This window comes from Solea senegalensis, linkage group LG17, assembly GCF_019176455.1.
Source record: "Solea senegalensis isolate Sse05_10M linkage group LG17, IFAPA_SoseM_1, whole genome shotgun sequence".
In the NCBI taxonomy this organism is placed as follows: domain Eukaryota; kingdom Metazoa; phylum Chordata; class Actinopteri; order Pleuronectiformes; family Soleidae; genus Solea; species Solea senegalensis.
Window position 1 is genome coordinate 18,358,478 of NC_058037.1, and position 7,573 is coordinate 18,366,050.

Consider the following 7,573-nt stretch of genomic DNA (forward strand, 5'->3'; position numbering starts at 1 on the left):
TGAGCCTGGTTCTGTCAGAGATTTCTTCCTGTTAAGAGGGAGTTTTTTCTCTCCACTGATGCCTAGTGCTTGCTCATTGTGTGAACTGTTGGGGGTCTCTGCTCTCTTTGATGTTGTCTATGTACAGTGCCTTGAGATAATGTATGTTATGATTTGGCGCTATACAAATAAAATTGAATTGAATTGAATTGAATTGAATTGTTTCAACTGTGCTGAATATTGCACTCAAAACTCCAGGGGTGCACTGCTCTGTACATTCGCTCATGTAAGAGTCCATACTCACAGGTATGCGGGACAGGAACTCTGCGTCTGTGTTTGTTTTTCCTGGACGGTACTTCAGTGTTGTGTTGAAGTTGGCAAGTTTGGAAACCCAGCGATGTCCAGTCGCTGTCACTCAGGCAGTTTGTTTTCGTCCATGCCTGATCACCAGAGCTCCTCATCACAGCCACAGATTCCACAAGTTTTTGATCCTCTTAGTGAGCGATGCTTTCATTTGTAAGTTTTCTTATCATAGCCTTTCAGCTGATACCTTAGTTAAGATTTATAGCCCTTTTTGTTTTCCTCCTTTTTCCTCTGTTTGTAAATTTTCACAGCCTTTTTAGGAACTCCAATCACTAGGATTGTGACTTACTTTTTATTAGTTAGATTGATTAGATCCAATCATTTAGATTGTGTTTTGTTTTTTTTCGTCCATAGTTCCGCAACGTTTCCTTTGAAGAGCGTTGCATTTTCCATTTGTTAGAGTTTTTCATAGCCTCGCTTTTGTTTTCCCTCAGTAAAGAGGATCTGTCTTGTGTTTTGTTAACGAGTGCCAATAAAGACCATTAAAAGGCCTCTGCATCTGAGTCCTCTCTGAACCATCTTGACAGTACACACTGGCCAGTATGGATTCAGCAGAGACCAGACAGTGGTTAGAAGCCCTGAGCACCCAGGAAGCCCGTCTCTCCAGGCAGGAGCAGTTCCAGACCACCATGGCAGAGCATCTGGGTCAGCTTAGGACCCAGGTGTGGAACTTGACCGATCTCCACGACCAGCCCGCCTGTAGCACCGAAGCCTCTGGTGTCTGTGGCAACGCCGACGCAGGCTGCCTCCTTCGCTGGATCTGGGGTGAAACTCGCGCCCCCAGAGCGTTTTTCAGGCGCACCAGGACTTTGCCAAGCCTTCATAACTGAATGCTCCATGCATTTTGAACATTATGCCCTGACCTTTACCTCGGACAGATCCAAGGTCGCCTTCATGATCTCTCATCTGTCGGGCAGAGCGAGAGCGTGGGCCATGGCCGAGTGGGGACGAGACTCGCCCCTCTGCGGTTCACTCACAGACTTTCAGGGAGCATTACGGCAGACGTTCGACCCGGTCTCCACGGCCCGGGAAAAGGCCAGAGAGCTGAGCGGGCTGAAACATGGGAGTCGATCAGTCTGCGACTACGCTGCACCTTAGCGGCGGAGAGTGGGTGGAACGCGACGGCACTCTACGACATATTCCTGAAGGGGCTGGCGAAACTGATCCAGGAGCAGCTGGTGCCGCTGGACCTGCCGACGAGCCTGGACGCCCTAATTGCTCTGGCATCCGGACGGACAACAGACCACAAGCTCAGGGAGCGCGACAACCGACCTCCGCGCATGCCACCAGCTATGATCTAGAAGCACTCATAGACTCAGGAGCTGATGAAAGCCTCATGAATTGGGATTTGGCAGCAAAAATAGGACTTAAAACCCAGATCCTGGCCAGGCCTAACAGAATCTCTCAAACTATGCATAGGGAGGCACACGGGTCTCTAAGACCCTGTATAGATTACAGCCCTCTAAACGCTATCACCATCAAGAACCGCCATCCCCTGCCTCTCATGTCCTCTGTATTTGATCAGCTACAGCAAGCGAAGGCATTTTACTAAACTGGACTTGCGTAACGCCTAGCACCTAGTCAGAATCAGGGAGGGGGGACGAGTGGAAGACAGGTTTTAACACCCCCGTAGGACACAATGAATATCTAGTCATGCCCTTTGGACTCACTAATGCCCCCGCTGTTTTTCAAGCCATAATAAACGACGTCCTTAGGGACTTCCTCGACCATTTTGTTTATGTTTATTTAGATGATATTCTAATCTACTCCCCCGACCAAGACACCCACAGAGAACATGTAACTAAAGTTCTTAAGAGACTATTAGAGAACAAGCTCTATGTCAAGGCTGAAAAGAGTCAGTTCCATGCCGACATCATCTCCTTCCTGGGCTTCATTGTAGCCCCTTGGAAGAGGGCAGATGGCTCACGCCTGATAGCCGCAAGAAGGTTCAGCAATTCCTTGGCGGTTTATCAGAAGCTTTAGCGCAATAGCTGCCCCGTTGCACGCACTTACCCCCCCACAGGTGAGGTTCCACTGGTCTCTGGCGGCGGAGGTGGCGTTCCAGAGCCTCAAACGGCGATTCACCACGGCACCCATACTGACCATGCCAGACCCCCGTCGACTAGTTTGTGGTGGAGGTAGACGCATCCAACGAGGGGATCGGGGCAGATCCTCCTAGTGAGCGACGCTTTCATTTGTAAGTTTTCTTATCATAGCCTTTCAGCTGATACCTTAGTTAAGATTTATAGCCCTTTTTGTTTTCCTCCTTGGGAGAGACTTCTGTTTGTAAATTTTCACAGCCTTTTTAGGAACTCCAATCACTAGGATTGTGACTTACTTTTTATTAGTTGGATTGATTAGATACAATCATTTAGATTGCTTTTTGTTTTTGACCTCATTCTTGGTTAGATAAAGATCGCCAATCAGTAGGATTGTGCTTTTGAGTTAGTTTTCGTTTTTAAGTGTTTAGAGCAGTGGTCACCAAACTACGGCCCGCCTCCACAATTGACCCAGCCCCCTGAACAATACCAGAGACACATTATTTTTTTCCCCGCATTATTATTATTTCAGTCTGGCCACGCAATCGAGACTAAAGCATTCATAGAACACTGGGGTGAAGTGGGCCTGCCTGACTGAATCCCTGGAAATGTTTCCTTACGTCAATGAAGCTCATTTGAATTGAATTGTTAGCCACACTGAACGGAATAATGGCAAAAAGGTTAGGTAAGAGAAAAATTGATTCAGAATGCAGGGTATCTAACCTGCATACGATATTTCTTTTTTTCAATGCAAAGAAAAGGCTGTTTGTCTCATCTGTCAAGAGGCGGCGGCGGTATTCAAAGAATACAATCTGCGCCGACAAACTCTCTAAGCTAAAAAGTGGACTGTTAGCTCAGCAGGCTACATTTGTACGCCAAACTCAGCTGAACCAATCATCAGTTCGGGCCAGCTTCCGTGTTGCTCAACTGATAGCAAGCTGCGGTAAACCTTTCACTGAGGGAGAGTTTGTCAAGAAATGTTTGAATGTTGTCGTGGAGGAGGTGTGTCCCGAGAAGAAAGATGTCTTTAATGCTGTGAGTCTTTCGGTGAGTACAATCACCAGGCACATTGAAACAATAAATGTTTACAAATAGGCACCCCTGCAATCGTCACGCTTTTTCTGTTACAAACTGACTGGCCCCCCATCAGAGAAGTGAAAAGTTATGTGGCCCTCACTGGAAAATGTTTGGGGACCCTTGGTTTAGAGCTTTGTTTTCCTCCGTTTGGAGAGTTTTCTGTTTTGAGTTTTAGGTGATAACCATAGTCTGAGTTTGTTTCCTCTTCTGAGTGATTTTTTGTTCCTCATCCATAGTTCCGCAACGTTTCCTTTGAAGAGCGTTGCGTTCTTCATTTGTTATAGTTTTTCATAGCCTCGCTTTTGTTTTCCCTCAGTAAAGAGGATCTGTCTTGTGTTTTGTAACGAGTGCCAATAAAGACCATTAAAAGGCCTCTGCGTCTGAGTCCTCTCTGAACCATCTTGTCAGTCGCATTCAGTTTAGCTGTGCTCAAAACATAAATAACAGGGTTGTTATCACTATATATTGTTACAGAGGGGGCATAAAACAAATAGTCTCTAAACCTGTCTGTAACAACCCATTTGAGTGCTAAAAACTCAAGCTTCCCTTAATGTAAGTGGTAGTTTTTTTCTGCTGGTGTCAATGTTTGTGAACCATACCCTATCACTCTGAGTTTGCCTTCCTGCCACTGGTATAACACTGCTCCCAGTCCTTGTTCTGAAGCATCAATATGGAGAATGAAAGGATCTTCAAACCTTGGATATGCAATTACAGGTGGGTTAGTCAAGACATCCACTAAATAGTTCAGAGCTTTCTGGTGACTATCACGCCACACTATTTTCTGATGTGGGGGGAGCTGCCCTGCCCCTGCTGACTGGAAGGTGGGCTTTGACTTGGGATATAGAGTTGCATCTGTTGAAAGCAGGTCATACAGGCATTTTACATGACGAGAGAAATCTTGCACATAGCGTCTATAATACCCCAGAAAACCCAGAAGTTTGGGCAGCTCTCTGATGTTTGTAGCGGGTTTTGTCTTTAGCACTTGTACAGCCGCAATTTCTTTCTCATCCATCCTATAGCCTTCAGCTGAGATCACTTTGCCTATGTAACGTACCTCATTTTTGAACAGGTCACATTTGTCTGGCCTCAGCTTAATACCCCAAGTTTGCTGTCGTTTGAGGACAGCCCTCACATCCTCAACATGCTGTGTGAAAGTTTTACTGTAAATTAGGACATCATCTAAGTCATTTAAGCTTTGAGGTCATGGCACGTCCATCCATCACAACCTCTGCCAGTTTCCCAAAGTTTTCTGCCTATCCCCTGCTCTGCACCCTCTTGCCCAATGTGTGTCAATGCCGCACTTAAAACAATGGTTGCAGTCCTTTTTGTCTTGCTGACATGCTACACATTGTCTCTTTGATTTGTTAAAGGCATTAGCTGGAGCTTTGGTCTGGTCGTCATCAACAGTTTTTCTCCCACGCTGGACAGTTTGCACAAGTGATGCTACTTGACCTGTGAGCTCCCTAATTGCTGTGTTACTCTCTTCCATTTTTGGCAAGAGCAGCTCATCACTACTTCTCTCATCCTGTAGATATATCCACATCTCCGTTCTTATGTTATCATTGATCAAACTTGTTATGATGGATTGAGAACATTGACTATGAACTAGCTCTCTGTTATATTTCAGGCCAGATTGTGCACACTCAGATGAAAACAAGACCTTTTGGCGCAGATCAAGTACCTGGACCAGAAAATCAAGTGCTGGTTCACCAGATCCCTGTACAGCTTTTGTCAGTTGTTGATACAATAGAGTTGCATCTTTTTCTGCATAGTGGGCTCTTAATATTTGTCAGAGAGTGGCTAAAGTTAAATCTGTTTTCCCCTCCAAATAGCTCCTCAATTTCAAAATGGGATCTACAGCACGTATCACAGCCTCCAAAATTTCCACTTCTGGATAACCTTTTCTTAAACCACTTTCAATCTGGTGTTCAAGGCTGCTATAGCTCAATGGGTCTTTTGATGTTGACTCAGTGTGGCAATATATAGTTCAGTAACAATCAGATGGGCTGCAGTTCCACCCAATCACAGTGGGAGACTGCCACATAAAGGCGGGCGTAAAGCACCTGTCAGTCCTTTGGTTGCCGGAGGCTGGGTCACTCCTGTGCTTCCTCCATTTCCGCGTCCGTGTGGTTACAGGTGGGCTGCCGGCTGCATTTCTTGCGTATGTTGCCCATCCAGTACTAATGTGATTGTTTTATAAAGGTCCACTTGGGTGTTGCTGCTGGCTGCGCGCTGTTCACCTCTCTGTGCCACTCACTGCCTGCCGCTGGTCGCTCTCGGGGAGCGTTGATCCTCCCGTTCCACGCTGTGTTGGCCGGGATCGCCTGATCGGTATGTAGTGCAGTGGTTTTAGCTTCTTCCTCCAGCCATTCATAAGTTGCTCATTGTTTGTTCGCTTCATCGTAGGGCGACTGACCGTAACGGCGCAGCGCCGACAAATCCGCTCCTAGAACCGCTGCTGCTTTGCTTCTGCTCTGTTTCCACTTCTTTCCCTCAGTTGAAGAGGTTGTTGGGTCTGGTTGCTGTGCCTGATTGGAGCTGTGTGTTTGCGGAACTGATCGCCTCGCTTGCGTCGGCATTCGCCGCTCCGCCAGGTAGCTTGGTAACGCTGTCTCCGATTGTGGGCAGCCACGTCTTAAACTGTGTGTGTGTGTGTGTGTTTGCGTGTGTGTGTACTCGCATGAGAGGATATATAATATATATATATATTTGATTTGGTTCTTTTGTGGTAATTTCTTTAATTTCGTTTGTAATTTGTTTTGCTGTAACCCATAATTACAATTATTCTGTTCGTTTTGGGTTATTATGGATTGCTTTTCAATTGTTGTTATATAGAATTTTGTTTGTTATTGGGTTTGATTATTATAATTCCTGTACATTTAATTCTTTGATTTCTCTTTGTTATTAGTTATTGTTTTGTTTCATTATTTGTTATTTTCTAATTGGTTGCTTTCTGGTCGCCCCCATTCAGGTGCTGAGCCTACGGTGGTGGATTGGTGTCCTGGTCACGGTGTCCCCTTTTTGTTGTGTTAGCACTTTGTAGCTTCTTTGTTTTGTTTACTTTGATTTGCTTCACGTGTGGTGTTCCTGGGATCCCCTTTTCTTTTGGATACGGTTTTCCGCTGTAGGTCTCGGCACTGATTGGTTCCCCTTATATGTCCCCTTACGTGAGTAATTCTTTTTATAGTATTTTTAAAACAGAAATTTGTATAAATAAAAGTATTTTGTATTATCAAACTGCCGTCTCTGTCTCGTTGCATAACGAACCTCAGTGCCTTGCTTTATTTGGGTTAGTCGACTTATAAGAAATCCCTGGGTGAAATTCCCAGGGTGGCGTTGTCTGGCAATTTGAGAACAGAGACGTGCGTTCTGTGTTTTTGTTTTTTTTTCATTTGTTTTAAAAGAAAAATTGTGATTTTGTTAATGTAAGTGTCTGTGCCTGACCTGTGTCTATTTTCTTTCTTTCTCTTCCTCCGAGGCAAAGCAGCAGCTGGTTTTGTGGACCTGCAACAAACCCTTTCCCCTTGTTCCTGGTCTCCTCCTCACGGTAGGGAAGGTTGTAGCTGGTATAGGTTTAGTTATGGAGGCAGAACTGCAGGAACTGAGGGATTTAGTTGCTCAGCTAAGAGCAGACAACGAGAGGATGAGACAGGAACAGGTAGCGGCCATGCCTGGCCCTAGTACAGTGCCCCCAGTTTCGCTTGCGCCCACTGCACCCTCCTTTGCCAGTGCTCCTTCAACGGAGAGACTGATTTTTGTGCCCAGAGACAGAAAATGTCCCACATTTAGGGGGAAGTCAGGTTGGCCGAATGGCTGGAGGAGGTGCAAGCCTGTATGAGAGCACGCCACTTGTCTGCATCCGATCAGGCATTCTTCTTATTTGACCACCTAGAGGGGGAGGCGCGTGAGGAAATTAAGTACCGCCCCAGTGAAGAGCGTTTAGACCCAGCCAAAATCATTGCAGTGTTAGAAGAGCTTTATGGGTGTGCAGAGTCATATGTAGCTTTACAAGAGGCATTTTTCTCCCGACGGCAGCACGAGGGAGAGACTCTATTAGAGTTTTCCCTTGCATTGATGAGCCTCATGACCTCTGTGAAGCAGCGTGCACCCAGTGG

The 7,573-nt window shown here is 45.9% G+C and overlaps 1 long non-coding RNA gene across 2 annotated transcripts in view; it reads left to right on the top strand.

The window, feature by feature from the left end:
- The window catches only part of LOC122784076, a 15,082-nt gene extending 7,839 nt beyond the window's left edge, over window positions 1-7,243 (top strand). The window contains exons 1-3 of one of the 2 annotated variants that reach the window (XR_006362137.1): window positions 3,797-5,594; window positions 5,661-6,052; window positions 6,430-7,243. This is a non-coding gene — a long non-coding RNA (uncharacterized LOC122784076). Of the gene's footprint in view, window positions 1-3,796; window positions 5,595-5,660; window positions 6,053-6,429 lie in introns of those variants that run through there. The other variant, XR_006362138.1, reaches the window with a different exon arrangement.
- Window positions 7,244-7,573: the final 330 nt, after the last annotated feature.